At 42.3% G+C, this 15,873-nt stretch overlaps 1 long non-coding RNA gene across 1 annotated transcript in view; it reads right to left on the bottom strand.

The window, feature by feature from the left end:
- The window catches only part of LOC309813962, an 80,151-nt gene extending 77,539 nt beyond the window's left edge, over positions 1-2,612 (bottom strand). Inside the window, exon 1 of the long non-coding RNA XR_014295565.1 lies at positions 2,392-2,612. This is a non-coding gene — a long non-coding RNA (uncharacterized lncRNA). The remainder of the gene's footprint in view (positions 1-2,391) is intronic.
- Between the last annotated feature and the right edge of the window lie 13,261 nt (positions 2,613-15,873).

Raw genomic sequence — 15,873 nt, 5'->3', positions numbered from 1 at the left:
GAGGCTCACTTAAATGCAAGTTCCGTGAGGTGCCACCTAACCAGGCAGAAGAAAGAACAGTTGGAGTGAGGACCTGGTTTTAAAGCTAAAAGCATCTGCAGAAGCCCCACGGTTATTCACCACCTCTGACCATTACTCAAACGTTTTGCTAACTCCATACCTTCCCCCATATTGTGCTAGATCGTTCCTCATCAACCTACGATCATGTCCACTCTCTCTGAGCTTCCTGTGTGTATTTCAGAAGAAAGCTGATAACTACATTTCCCATAATCTCCTCCCCCATAAGGTTTCTGATTAGACTTAGTCAATGAGAGCCACTTGAGTGAGATCTGGAAGGCAGAGCATGGACATGGAGACACATGGGTCAACACTGGATTGGAAGCCACTCTTAGGTGAGCTTCATGGGGACCCCTTGTACTTATGCTACAGACCTATGGTTCTCTAACTTTAGCATGCATCAGAATCTTCTGAAAGGCTTGGTAACACGCAGATGGCTGGGCCCCAGCCCCAGGGTCTCTGACTTAGGCGACATGGGGTGGGGCCTGAGAATATGAATTTCTAACAAGTGTCCAGATGACACTGATGCTGCAGGTTGGGAGACCACATAGTGAGAACTACTTCTGCAGACTGAGACACCTGGAGGAGCATCCACAAGTAGCTTCCAGAGGAACACCTGAGAGCTACCTGGATCAGAGCTGCAAGCTGAGATCATCAGGTCTCCAGCCAGACCTGTATCCCCGCCCCTCCTCTCCCAGTGGCCACGTAAGCCTCTAGTTCCCTGTGTGTAAAAGCCTTCACGTACCTAAGATAAAGACTGTCAATATACAACTCCTCAAATCCATAGCCACTGCCTTATATATGGTCCTTTTCCTAACTGGGCACTCCCTAACCCAGTCACCCTTCAAATGATAAAATAGTTCAATTCTCCTCTTAAAAACCTCTGATGCTCCCGAACTGGAAACAGGCCAAATGACTATGAACGCTGAATAAACCAAGAGAGATACAATGAAGTACCGCTCAACAATAAAAGACTACTGATGCTGCGACAACATGGATAACTCTCAAAGGCAATTTGTTGAGTAAAAGAAGCCAGACTCAAAGGCGACCAACTCACGGGCTTCCCTGGTGGTGCAGTGGTTGAGAATCTGCCTGCTAATGCAGGGGACACGGGTTCGAGCGCTGGTCTGGGAGGATCCCACGTGCCGCGGAGCAACTAGGCCCGTGAGCCACAACTACTGAGCCTGCGCGTCTGGAGCCTGTGCTCCGCAACAAGAGAGGCCGTGACGGTGAGAGGCCCGTGCACGGTGACAAAGAGTGGCCCCTGCTTGCCGCAACTAGAGAAAGCCCTCGCACAGAAACGAAGACCCAACACAGCAAAAATAAATAAAGTAACTAATAAACTCCTACTCCCAACATCTTCTTTAAGAAAAAAAAAAAGGCGACCAACTCTATGGTTCCATTCCTACAACATTCTGGAAAAGATAAAACTCTAAAGACAGAAATCAAATCAATGTAGCCAGAAACTGGGGTGAGAGATGGAGACTGACTACAGTGGGATAAAGGGAGAGAGATCCTGCATCTCAACTGCAGTGGTGGTTATGCATCTACATATATTTGTCAAAATGTATAGAACTGTATACCTCAATAGGGAAAGTTACTGTATGGAAATTATACCTCAATACACTTGACTTTTAAAAAATGGATGCTCTCTATTGTCAAGAGCACTAACTCCAAATTTCTGAGGAAAAAAAAAGACAGGAAGAGAGGGTTTGTGCTTACGAGTGGTGCAGAACACAGAAAAGGCTCAAGTCCACACTAGCACGTAAGAGTCCTCCGTATATTCAGAAGGGCTATCTCTCAGGACTGCTAACAGTGACCATGAAGATCTATAGAAACCACACAGTGTGGCAGAGGGACAAAGAATAGTCGAATCCTGCCATCTCATGTGACAACCCCTGAGAAAAATTAAATAACCTCCTTAAAGTTACAGCTACGGCACTTTCTTCTAGTTGCCCCAAAGAATCTGGCAAAAAAATGGAAGCCTGATACAGAAGTGAAAATCCAGGTTCATAAAAGCACAGAATTTAACTCTTACTTATCTCATGAGCTGGCAGAGTATTTCTGCAATTACGGAAGCCTGATCCCATTACCAACAGTCCAATATTCTTCTGGAAAACATCAGCCATTTGGCTCTCTGGAGATCTACACATCTAATGTATCTGGTTAAACATCTACTTCCTGCACTGTGGTAGAGGCATCTTATGTCCTTTTATATCTCGTTATCCTTCCCTTCTGGATGGATGGATTACACTTCCCTGACTCCCACCTGCCTGCCAGCCTAGGGGTTGCGAGAAGCAGCAGCATTTGTCACTTTCATGCTGGAGCACTTACTTGATGATGTGGAATGTTCTAGCACTCTTTTCTTGCTGCAGTAATCAGGGAAGAGACTTCATGTGGAAATAGAAGGCAGCCTCGATTACACAAAGTGCAGAACCACTCGGGATGCCACCAGGACCCTGAGAGAACCTGCATCAAAGAGAAATGGGGTTTTGTTAATCTAGGCACTGAGACCATGGGGCTGTTTGTTACAGCAGCATCACTTGGGATATCCTGACTCATATACCCACATCCAACCCCCAAGTTTAATGTTAACTGAGAGAGGTTATTATCCTACTCAGTTTTGTCTGGGGAAAGGATCATTCAGCCTACAGGCCTTGTAAACTCTGATATAAAAAAAAAGACTCATAAACTTTTTCTTTTGCTAAGGTTGCACAAATAGTAAGAAGCAGAAAAGGTAAAGATTTGAATCCAAGTCCAAAGTGTGGTCTCTTTCCTCCAAGCCACACTATCTACCAACACAGTGATGAAGAATTAGCATTGCTATGGAATACTTATAAAAATAAAAATATTTCTTATATGTTATCGCCATACATATTCATCAACCCAATAGACGTAGATATTGAGAAACTGTTATGTACCCGAAAATTTAGCTGTCATGGAGTATTAAAAAAAAAGGAAATCATCATCTTTATTTTTTTGTTTATTTTTTTATACACAGCAAAGGAAATCATAAACAAGATGGTTGTTTATACACATGAGTGTATATATGTCAATCCCAATCTCCAATTCATCACACCACCACCACCAACCCCCGCCACTTTCCCCCCTTGGTGTCTATACGTTTTTTCTCTACTTCTGTGTCTCAATTTCTGCCCTGCAAACCGGTTCATCTGTACCATTTTCTAGATTCCACACATATGCGTTAATATATGATATTTGGTTTTCTCTTTCTGACTTACTTCACTCTGTATGACAGTCTCTAGATGCATCCACATCTCTACAAATGACCCAATTTCATTCCTTTTTGTGGCTGAGTAATATTCCATTGTATATATGTACCATATCTTCTTTATCCATTCGTCTGTTGATGGGCATTTAGGTTGCTTCCATGATCTGGTTATTGCAAATAGTGCTGCAATGAACACTGGGGTGCATGTGTCTTTTTGAATGATGGTTTTCTCTGGGTATATGCCCAGTAGTGGGATTGCTGGGTCATATGGTAATTCTAGTTTTTTAAGGAGCCTCCATACTGTACTCCATAGTGGCTGTATCAATTTACATTCCCACCAACAGTGCAAGAGTGTTCCCCTTTCTCCACACCCTCTCCAGCATTTGTTGTTTGTAGATTTTCTGATGATGCCCAGTCTAACTGGTGTGAGGTGATACCTCATTGTAGTTTTGATTTGCATTTCTCTAATAATGAGCGATGTTGAACAGCTTTTCATGTGCTTCTTGGCCATCTGTATGTCTTCCTTGGAGAAATCTCTATTTAGATCTTCTGCCAGTTTTATGGATTGGGTTGTTTGTTTTTTTAATATTGAGCTGCATGAGCTGCTTGTATATTTTGGAGATTAATCCTTTGTCCGTTGATTCGTTTGCAAATATTTTCTCCCATTCAGAGGGTTGTCTTTTCATCTTGTTTATGTTTTCCTTTGCTGTGCAAAAGCTTTGAAGTTTCATTAGGTCCCATTTGTTTAGTTTTGTTTTTATTTCCATTACTCTAGGAGGTGGATCAAAAAAGATCTTGCTGTGATTTATGTCAAAGAGTGTTCTTCCTATGTTTTCCTCTAAGAGTTTTATAGTGTCCAGTCTTACATTTAGGTCTCTAATCCATTTTGAGTTTATTTTTGTGCATGGTGTTAGGGAGTGTTCTAATTTCATTCTTTTCCATGTAGCTGTCCAGTTTTCCCAGCACCACTTATTGAAGAGACTGCCTTTTCTCCATTGTATATCCTTGCCTCCTTTGTCACAGATTAGTTGACCATAGGTGTGTGGGTTTATCTCTGGGCTTCCTATCCTGTTCCATTGATCTATATTTCTATTTTTGTGCCAGTACCATATTGTCTTGATTACTGTAGCTTTGTAGTATAGTCTGAAGTCAGGGAGTCTGATTCCTCCAGCTCTGTTTTTTTTTCCTCAAGACTGCTTTGGCTATTGGGGGTCTTTTGTGTTTCCATACAAATTTTAAGACTTTTTGTTCTAGTTCTGTAAAAAATGCCATTGGTAATTTGATAGGGATTGCACTGAATCTGTAGATTGCTTTAGGTAGTATAGTCATTTTCACAATATTGATTCTCCCAATCCAAAAACATGGTATATCTCTTCAACTGCTGGTATCATCTTTAATTTCTTTCATCAGTGTCTTATAGTTTTCTGCATACAGGTCTTTTGTCTCCCTAGCTAGGTTTATTCCTAGGTACTTTATTCTTTTTGTTGCAATGATAAATGGGAGTGTTCCCTTAATTTGTCTTTCAGATTTTTCATCATTTGTGTAGAGGAATGCAAGAGATTTCTGTTCATTAATTTTGTATCCTGCTACTTTACCAAATTCATTGATTAGCTCTAGTAGTTTTCTGGTAGCATCTTTAGGATTCTCTATGTATAGTATCATGTCATCTGCAAACAGTGACAGCTTTACTTCTTCTTTTCCAATTTGGATTCCTTTCATTTCCTTTTCTTCTCTGATTGCTGTGGCTAAAACTTCCAAAACTAAGTTGAATAAGAGTGGTGAGAGTGGGCAGCCTTGTCTTGTTCCTGATCTTAGTGGAAATGGTTTCAGTTTTTCACCATTGAGGACGATGTTGGCTGTGGGTTTGTCATATATGGCCTTTATTATGTTGAGGAAAGTTCCCTCTATGCCTACTTTCTGCAGGGTTTTTATCATAAATGGGTGTTGAATTTTGTCGAAAGCTTTCTCTGCATCTATTGAGATGATCATATGGTTTTTCTCCTTCAATTTGTTAATATGGTGTACCACATTGATTGATTTGCATATATTGAAGAATCCTTGCATCTCTGGGATAAATCCAACTTAATCATGGTGTATAATCCTTTTAATGTGTTGCTGGATTCTGTTTGCTAGTATTTTGTTGAGGATTTTTGCATCTATATTCATGAGTGATATTGGTCTGTAATTTTCTTTTTTTGTAGTATCCTTGTCTGGTTTTGGTATCAGGGTGATGGTGGCCTCATAGAGTGAGTTTGGGAGTTTTCCTTCCTCTGCAATTTTTTGGAAGCGTTTGAGAAGCATGGGTGTTAGGTCTTCTCTAAATGTTTGATAGAATTCATCTCTGAAGCCATCTAGTCCTGGACTTTTGTTTGTTGGAAGATTTTTAATCACAGTTTCAATTTCATTACTTGTGACTGGTCTGTTCATATTTTCTATTTCTTCCTGGTTCAGTCTTGGAAGGCCATACCTTTTTAAGAATTTGTCCATTTCTTCCAGCTTGTCCATTTTATTGGCATAGAGTTGCTGATAGTAGTCTCTTAGGATGCTTTGTATTTCTGCTGTGTCTGTTGTAATTTCTCCTTTTTCATTTCTAATTTTACTGATTTGAGTCCTCTCCCTCATTTTCTTGATGAATCTGGCTAAAGGTTTATCAATTTTGTTTACCTTCTCAAAGAACCAGTTTTATTTTATTGACCTTTGCTATTGTTTTGTTTCTATTTCATTTATTTCTGCTCTGATCTTTATGATTTCTTTCCTTTTGCTAACTTTGCGTTTTGTTTGTTCTGCTTTCTCTAGTTCCTTTAGGTGTAACATTAGATTGTTTGAGATGTTTCTTGTTTCTTGAGGTAGGCTTGTATAGCTATAAACTTCCCTCTTAGAACTGCTTTTGCTGCATCCCATAGGTTTTGGATCATCGTGTTTTCATTGTCATTTCTCTCTAGGTGTTTTTTTATTTCTTCTTTGGTTTCTTCAGTGATCTCTTGGTTATTTAGTAACGTATTGTTTAACCTCCATGTGTTTGTGTTTCTTACGTTTTCTTCCCTGTAATTGATTTCTAATCTCATAGCATTGTGGTCAGAAAAGATGCTTGATATAATTTCAATTTTCTTCAATTTACTGAGGATTGATCTGTGACCCAAGATGTGATCTATCCTCAAGAATGTTCCGTGTGCACTTGAGAATAAAATGTAATCTGCTGTTTTTGGATGGAATGTCCTATAAATATCAATTAGATCTATCTGGTCTGTTGTGTCATTTAAAGCTTGTGTTTCCTTATTAATTTTCTGTTTGGGTGATCTGTCCACTGGTGAAAGTGAGGTGGTAAAGTCCCCCACTATGATTGTGTTACTGTTGATTTCCTCTTTTATAGCTGTTAGCAGTTGCCTTATATATTGAAGTGCTTCTATGTCGGGTGCATATATATTTATCATTGTTATATCTTCTTGGATTGATCCCTTGATCATTATGTAGTGTCCTTCTTTGTCTCCTGTAATAGTCTTTATTTTAAAGTCTATTTTCTCTGATATAAGGATTGCTACTCCAGCTTTCTTTTGATTTCCATGTGCATGGAATATCTTTTTCCATCCCCTCACTTTCAGTCTGTATGTGTACCTGGGTCTGAAGTGGGTCTCTTGTAGACAGCATATATATGGGTCTTGTTTTTGTATCCACTCAGTGAGCCTGTGTCTTTTGTTTGGAGCATTTAATCCATTCACGTTTAAGGTAATTATCGATATGTATGTTCCTATTACCATTTTCTTAATTGTTTTGGGTTTGTTTTTGTAGGTCCTTTTCTTCCCTTGTGTTTCCCACTTAGAGAAGTTCCTTTAGCATTTGTTGTAGAGCTGGTTTGGTGGTGCTGAATTCTCTTAGCTTTTGCTTGTCTGTAAAGCTTTTGATTTCTCCATCGAATCTGAATGAGATCCTTGCTGGGTAGAGTTATCTTGGTTGCAGGCTCTTCCCTTTCATCCCTTTAAATATATCCTGCCACTCCCTTCTGGCTTGTAGAGTTTCTGCTTAGAAATCAGCTGTTAACCTTATGGGAGTTCCCTTGTATGTTATTTGTCATTTTTCCCTTGCTGCTTTCAATAATTTTTCTTTGTCTTTAATTTTTACCAAGTTGATTACTATGTGTCTTGGTGTGTTTCTCCTTGGGTTTATCCTGTATGGGACTCTCTGCGCTTCCTGGACTTGGGCGGCTATTTCCTTCCCCATGTTAGGGAAGTTTTCAACTATAATCTTTTCAAAAATTTTCACGGGTCCTTCCTCTCTCTCTTCTCCTTCTGGGACCCCTATCATGTGAATGTTGTTGGGTTTAATGTTGTCCCAGAGGTCTCTTAGGCTGTGTACATTTCTTTTCATTCTTTTTTCTTTAGTCTGTTCTGCAGCAGTGAATTCCACCATTCTGTCTTCCAGGTCACTTATCCGTTCTTCTGCCTCAGTTATTCTACTATTGATTCCTTCTAGTGTAGTTTTCATTTCAGTTATTTTGTTGTTCATGTCTGTTTGTTCTTTAATTCTTCTAGATCTTTGTTAAACATTTTTTGCATCTTCTCAATCTCTGCCTCCATTCTTTTTCCAAGGTCCTGGATCATCTTCACTATCATTATTCTGAATTCTTTTTCTGGAAGGTTGCCTATCTCTACTTCACTTAGTTGTTTTTCTGGGGTTTTATCAATTGTTCCTTCATCTGGTACATAGCCCTCTGCCTTTTCATATTGTCTATCTTTCTGTGAATGGGGTTTTTGTTCCATAGGCTGCAGGACCGTAGTTCTTCTTGCTTCTGCTGTCTGTCCTCTGGTGGATGAAGCTACCTAACAGGCTCGTGGAAGTTTCCTGTTTTCCTGCTAGTGTTGGAGGGTCTCCTGCAGAGGCAGGGGGTGGCTGTGTCTCACAGTGAGGAGAAGGACAGTGGCTGCAGAAATTCTGGGAAGTACTCCTTGGCGTGAACCCTCCCAGAGTCCGCCAAAGAGCCCAGGTAGGGAAATCATCATCTTTAAAAAAAGCTTAGCTTAGCATCTGTTGATGTCCATCAACAGATGATTGGATAAAGAAGATGTGGTATATACATATACAACGGAATACTATTCAGCCATAAAAAAGAATGAAATTTTGCCGTTTGCAACATGGGTAGATTTGGAGGGTATTATGCTAAGTGAAATAAGTCAGACAAAGACAAATACTGTATCATATCCTTATATGTGGAATCTAAAAAATATAACAAACTAGGTAATATACAAAAAGGAAGCAGACTCACTGACACAGAGAACGAACTAGTGGTTACCAGTAGGGAGAGGGAAGTGGGGAGGGGCAATCCAGGGGTAGGGGATTAAGAGGTACAAACTATTAGGTATAAAATAAACTACAAGGATATATTGTACAACACAGGGAATAGAGCCAGTATTTTGTAATAACTGTAAATGGAAGGTCACATTTAAAAATTGTATAAGAAAATTAAAAATTTTAATTTTTAAAAATAATAAAATTATGTGACCATAAAAAAAACCTTAAAACTCTCTTAAGGCTTCCAGATGAAGAAATAAAACACTAGTCCATATTCCCAGCCTATGGGATGCTGCACCCAGACCCAGGATGGAGATGACTTACACAAGAAACTCTGATCCAGGCTGTGATTTTATCACAGGTGAGGAAAACTCAACACTGCCAGACACAGATCTCCAATCTCATGCCCAGCAAAATATTCCCACTTCCCTCCTTTGTCCTTATCAGCCACCCATTCAAGACATCAGCATTCCTGTCAGGCGTGACATCTCATGACTCAACAGCAACATTCCTCCCATTCTTTGGTGTAAAATTTTATTTAGACAGTGACGTGCATTTTGACATTTGATATTTTTTACTGAAACGTGAAACACAAAGGCAGCGAACTGCTCCTAGCTACGGAAGCCCAAGCGTTTACCACACATTCCATAATAAGATCTCACCAAGACATACGGACAGCCAGGGTCCTAACAGAACATTTTTACCTGCATTTTTAATATTTCTACCAAAAAGTTTGATGGCTGAAGCCAGTGCATTTTCCACAAATCATTTTTTATTCAGCAACATTTCTGCTATCCTGGGTTATCGGGGAAGGAGTCATTGAACACAGATGCCTGATTCGTGTGAGAACTGCAATGGATGTTCTCCCCAAAAGGATGTGCAGGTTGTGTCCTGCTCAAGGATGCCCTACTGAAGGGTGCCTGGGGGCACAAACCCCTCAGCTATCTGTGGGAGCAGAGCTGCAGAAGGATAAGAGGGCTACGCATTCTCATTCACAAAAAGAGGACTCTGGGCCAGCAGGGTCCTGACAGAAACCTTTCCGAAAACAACCTTGGAACTCCTCTCTGCTCTCCTGTTCAGACACCTAATATTCCTCTCCCATCCTACTCCCTCTTCCCAATTTACTCCTGTATCCTCTGCTCTGAGCTAGTCTTTGCTTTTCAGCTCGTTACCCTGCAGCCCAGGATTTTTCATGGCAGACAGAGCAAGGGAAGAAAAATTCTCATGAGAGCTTTCCTTTGGTATCCCTAGCTCCCTTAATCTAAGCCCCAGTGGTCTCCTTGATCAAGCTGGTCCCCAGGCCCTGGGAGCCCCATGCTTCAGAACCCCCACCCCCGCTCTGGTTGCCATGAGAGATCTCAGAGAGCCTAGGAAGCACTGGGCTCCCACAGGACAGTCCTCTGTGGTCCATCAGCCTCCTAGAGGGAACTCCGTCTTCCTCAAAAGAGTCTGTGTGAGAAAAGAGTAAAGGGCAAGTTGCAAAAAAAGTTATTTACTCCCCTCTGCCTGTTATTTTGTGTTTCATCAGGAGTGTAAAACACCAAGGGGACTGCCAGAGGGAATTTGGGGGGGGGGTGATGTTCTGTACCTTGATTTTGATGATGGTGACAAGACTGTATGCATTTGTCAAAACACATACAACTATGCACTAAAAGGGTGAATTTTACCATATGTAAATTTTAAAATAAACATAAACATTTTTTAATTGAAGCAGAGTTGATTTAAAATGTATTAGTTTCAGGTGCACAGTAAAGTAACAGCTATATTTATTTATTCATAAATATATATATATTTATAATTTTTTTCAGATTCTTTTCCATTATAGGTTATTACAAGGTATTGAATATAGTTCTCTGTGCTATACAGTAGGTCCTTGTAGTCTATCTGTTTTATATACAGTAGTGTGTATGTGTTAATACCAAGCTCCTAATTTATCTCTCCCCCCACCCCTTCCCCTTTGGTAAGCATAAGTTTGTTTTCTATGTCTGTGAGTCTATTTCTGTTTTGTAAATAAGTTCATTTCCGAGTTTTTAAGATTCTACGTGAGTGATATCACCTGAAAACTTTTTTTACTATAAAATAAAACCATTTAAGGAAATCTCGAGTGAGCCTCGTGCTTGTATGAGGGGCAGGAGAGCAGCAGGAAACCCTGAGATCGGCTTTCTTAGGCTCCAGCGGAGAAGAATTCTCATGGAGGATTGGGGAGGAGCCCAACTACCATCCTGGCTAGTGAAGGAGAAAAGCAGTGACTGAAGTGACACTCAGATTCAACCCAACGGTACTCCCCCTAACTGGCCAGGCCACCTAAAACGTCTACATCCTGAAATCCCCACCCTGTTCTTTTACTCCCCCAAACTTAGTTCCCCTGGAACATGTTCCCCAGACAGGGGGAGCCACCATCCGAGACTGAGATCCGGGAGATCACTGCTTTCAGAGCAACACCGTGCAGGACAATGTGTTCCTAAAATCTGGAGTTGAAGTTCACCTTATACATTTTCCACAGAAATGTTGATATATTTGGTCCAAATAAGCGTAACAATGAGAGAAGAGTAGGCCCAAGCACGACTGACGGAACAGTTACTGTGGGCCCAACATCACTTCATCTCTCCAACAACCTCACAAAGAAGACATTCTCATTTTGATCTTGCAGATGAGGAAACTGAGGTTTAGAGAAGCTGAGATCCCAAAGCTAGCAAGTGACAGAGCTAGAACTTAACTTAAGTACACGGACAATTATATAAGCCCAGTGCAGGTGAATTTTACACTGTACATTCCAAGGGCCTTATGTGTTGAGTGGGCATTTATGGCCTATGCTGCGCCACTAATCCAGGCCTCACAGTGGTTCTATCGGAAAAAGAATTCTGTTATCCAGCAGCTAGCTGCCACGGGCTATGGTACCTTCCCTTTGTTGGGAATGACCCCATAATCTGAACAAAATTACCAGATGAGCCTACACAGGTTTATTTATTTATTTTTTTTTCTTTTTGCGGTATGCGGGCCTCTCACTGTTGTGGCCTCTCCTGTTGCGGAGCACAGGCTCCGGACGCGCAGGCCCAGCGGCCATGGCTCACGGGCCCAGCCGCTCCGCGGCATATGGGATCCTCCCAGACCGGGGCACGAACCCGTATCCCCTGCATCGGCAGGCGGACTCTCAACCACTGCGCCACCAGGGAGGCCCTACACAGGTTTATTGATGCTCAAACACTCAAAGGCTTATAACAATGATACGCTATATTTGAGACCAGCTAGATATAATTTAATTTCTTCTCTGAAGATTCAGAAGGCACTTTAGAAGTTTGCAGGACCTCGGGACTCTCGTTATAACCTATAACCCTCGCCGAACAGGGGGCTCTGAAGCATGAATTTGCAGAGACCCAATGAATGGCAGGGGCTGCTAGTCTTCCATTCTACAGCTGAGGACAGCAGGCTTAGTGAGGTCAAGTCACTTTGCTTACAGTGTCAGACAGCTCATGGTGGGGCTGAGTCCAACTCTATCTGACACCAAAACCCTGGCTCTTTCCATAAGCCCACCCTGCTTTGCAAAGGCAAAGGTAACAATGTCCTCTGTATCTAAACATGAGAAGACCCAATGAGCTAAGTTACATGAAGAGTTATTTTTAATAGCTAAATTCCATCAACATTACAGTAAAGAGGGGAAAAGAAATTAAGCTTTAATTTCATCTTCCAGGTCTTACAGGGAAAGACACAGACTCTTTGTCATGTGTATTCTTTCCCTCGGTCTCAGCACTATTAAAGAAGAAGCCTTCTCTCTGGGGTTTCTAGTGTTCTGGAAACTTCATCAGAAAATCAGCAGTGCTGACATAAAAATGAAAATTACTTTCTTCTCCTCTTGATTGAAAAGGGAGATAAGTGGACAGCCTTGGAGATTAAAGAGCAGCCTCCACAGAACATCAGCTGGTGGCAAACAGTGGGTGCTTGATACACAGTAACGTGATTTGAATATTATAAGAGCTAATGCATCTCAGTCTACTTATATACCAGGCGCTGCCCTGAGTACTGCAGATGTAGCACTCATTTAGTTCCCATGGCAACCCTGGGGGCAGACCCTCGCATCCATTTAACAGCTGAGGAAACCAAGTCAGAGAAAAACTGAATAACTTGTCAAGGGTAAAACAGTCTGTAAGCAGAGGTAATTTTAGCTGACAACTGAATTCATTAGAGAATGAGGGTTTGGAAGAAGGTTAGAAGGGATGAATGCTAATACTCATATTCCTCACCTTTTGGGATTCATATATATATGTATATATGTATATATATGTATATAAATATGGGATACATTCCTTTGTATGTTATTATACATTTTATATTATATATATTTTTACTTTATATGTTATAATGACAAATATGACAAATATGAATATATCTGAATATATTCCACGTTATAATAAAATGCAATATAAAATATAATATAGTATTATATAAAATAATAGGAAACTTTTATTACCCATAGATAACTTGGAATCTCTGCAGAAACATGGAACTCTACACCAGTCTCGCAAACACACACCATCATTGCCTACTCAATATTCAGAACAGATGTTACTGATAATCTCTGCTCTCTTCTTCACGGAAGCCAAAGAAGAACTCGGAATCCTCTTTAACACAGCTCTTCAGGCAGCCACAGTCAACCAAGCAGAGCCACCTTGACAAATTCAAAATGATATGCCAGACTCACCCTAGGCAGCTGAGACTGAGGAATGCAGCCAAGGTGGTCCTGCGGAGCCATCAGTCCTCAAGGTTAACCCATGTTGTTTCTGGTCACCACACCAGCCATGGTGGCGGAGCCACGGGCCTTGTCAACAAGTATGGGACAGGAGAGCTGGATCCAGGGCAAAGGTGACCCCAGGGATGACGAGCCCTTGCTTTTCCCCACCGATTCCAAGTGAAGACCCCAACCACCAAGATCCCCACTGCAAGACACAGTTTAAAAACTCAGTGAAATTTACATTCTTAAATATCAGGCACTTTCGCTGGAGCAGCATGTGAAAATGAGCCAGCTTCGTCTCCAATTAGCTTAATTAGTTCAAGAGGTTCTTTATAAGGAGAGGCTATCAGGAAACTCAATATACAGAAACTCAAAAGAACACTCAGGGGCTTCCCTGGTGGCGCAGTGGTTGAGAATCTGCCTGCCAATGCAGGGGACAGGGGTTCGAGCCCTGGTCTGGGAAGATCCCACGTGCCGTGGAGCAACTAGGCCCGTGAGCCACAACTACTGAGCCTGCGTGTCTGGAGCCTGTGCTCCGCAACGAGAGGCCGCAATAGTGAGAGGCCCGCGCATCACGATGAAGAGTGGCCCCCCTTGCCGCAACTAGAGAAAGCCCTCGCACAGAAACGAAGACCCAACACAGCCATAAATAAATAAATAATTAATTAAAAGAACACTCAGGACCTTTCCTTCAGGGATTTCCTCCTTTCACACTGAAAGAAAGAAAAAAAAAAGTGCAGCCGATACTTGCGACTGAAGCTGAAACAATGAGGAAACAGGACCTCAGGTGTAGGAGTTTCAAGTCCGAACACAGAGGATGCAAAGCTCACCCTTTTCAGCCAAAATGAGGCAGTATCTGGCTCTTCTAGCCAAAGCCAGAGAGTATTACTGTTCAGTTAATAACAGCTGTCTTTACTCAGGACTTACTTTGTCCTGGGTGTGTTCTCATAGCTTAAAGAACAATCCCACACATTCATTTTCACTGTTGTGCTTACTCTGCAGATGAGGAAACTGAGGCTTAGAGAGGTTCAACAACATACTCAAGGGTCACAAAGCGGTTGTCTTGGATCAATTTCCCCGGAACAGACAAAGCTGATCGCCGAACTCAGGAGAAAGTGAGTTGTTATGAAGCATTTCCAGGAAAAAAAAAAAAAAAAAAAAAAAAAGGCACTATCTGAATGGGGACATGGGACCCAGAGGTAAGGGGACGAAACAAGACGGGGACATCAGGCAAGTATCCATCCCATGGAGGGGACCATGGCTCAGTCCCAGTGGGGGAGCTCTGGAGACAACTTGGGTCACACTTCAGAACGGTCACCATGGTAGTAAAGGAAGCCGGGTGTTTGTGTTCGTCATTGGTTAGGGGCTGCCCTGGGGTATGTAGATTCCCAGGTACTTCCAGGCTTTCTGAAGGAAATGGCAAAGGGGGTCCAGCAGCCTGAGGGTCTCTTGTCTCTCTGCTGAGAGAACTCAAGTGCTGGCTGCTGGGAGCTATAGTGGCTGCTGCACTGTCCTGCCCAGACAACCCCCCCCACTCCCCATCCCCCATTTCAAGTTCAAAGATCTCATTCCCCAGCTGCAATCCTGCCCAGGAATTGCCCTTGGCCAGGGAAGAATCCTTGCCCAAGGTTATGCACCCCTCCCAGGGAACCTCCTGCTCTCAATTCCTGCTTCAGAGTCTGTTTCCTATGAAAACAAACTTGGGTCAGGAGGGAAGGCACCCTGGAAGCCAGTGTGGTCAAAACAGCAAAGGGCTCTGAAGGGATGACAAAGGGGATGCACTCCCAGCATTGGCCACCCTGGCTCAGGATCAAAGCAGCACCAATAACCTTAAAATGCTAAAAGGCAAGACATGGCGTATTTTTTCACTTTGTGAAACCAAATTTAATCAAGCTCTACACTCACCCAACTCATTTGACGTAGGTTCAAGCTTAGTCACTTTTCGAGAACCTGTCCCTAGGACAGCATGAAAAATCTGGCAAAGCATGAAAGAATGATGTTCTCTGACCCACCTGGTCTCAGGCACGGACATTCCCAGGAGTGGGAACTGGAGGGATGCGTTATCTGCAGAGGTGATGGTGGTGGTGATGGTTCAGGGCAGAGAAGCACAGAAGGACAACGGTTACAGGGGCCCACGATGAATGACTCTTCTTAAGTTCTTCCCCTTCCATGTGCACCAGGGCCTGACCAAGCCAAGCTTTCTAACTGGTGCCCTGGTCCTACCTCTAACCTGTCAAGGAAGAACAAGCCCTCCTGGGAAGAAACAGTAGCAAGTGGGACGCTTGGCTTGGTTACTGAAACTTCTCCAGTCATCTTCTAATGATACTTTGCCCTCTGACCCCTTTTACCCTCTCAATCTCCCCAACCCACCCCCATCCCCTGCTGCTTCCCCAGCCACAGCCTCTGATGCAACGGGGCAGGTCTCATCCCCACGCTGACTGCACCTCTATTCATTCAGCCCCAACACGTCTGTCTCTTTCCTCTTGGCCAGAAATGCTCTGCCACTTCTTGTCCGTCTATTTAAATCCATCCCACCTCTCTGGCTTCAAAGCAAGCTCTTCGAGATCCATCTAAG

This window comes from Mesoplodon mirus (genome assembly GCF_964341445.2).
Source record: "Mesoplodon mirus genome assembly, chromosome: 12".
In the NCBI taxonomy this organism is placed as follows: Eukaryota; Metazoa; Chordata; class Mammalia; order Artiodactyla; family Ziphiidae; genus Mesoplodon; species Mesoplodon mirus.
Note: the sequence above shows the minus strand (reverse complement) of the source record. Positions and strands in the feature narration are given on the sequence as shown.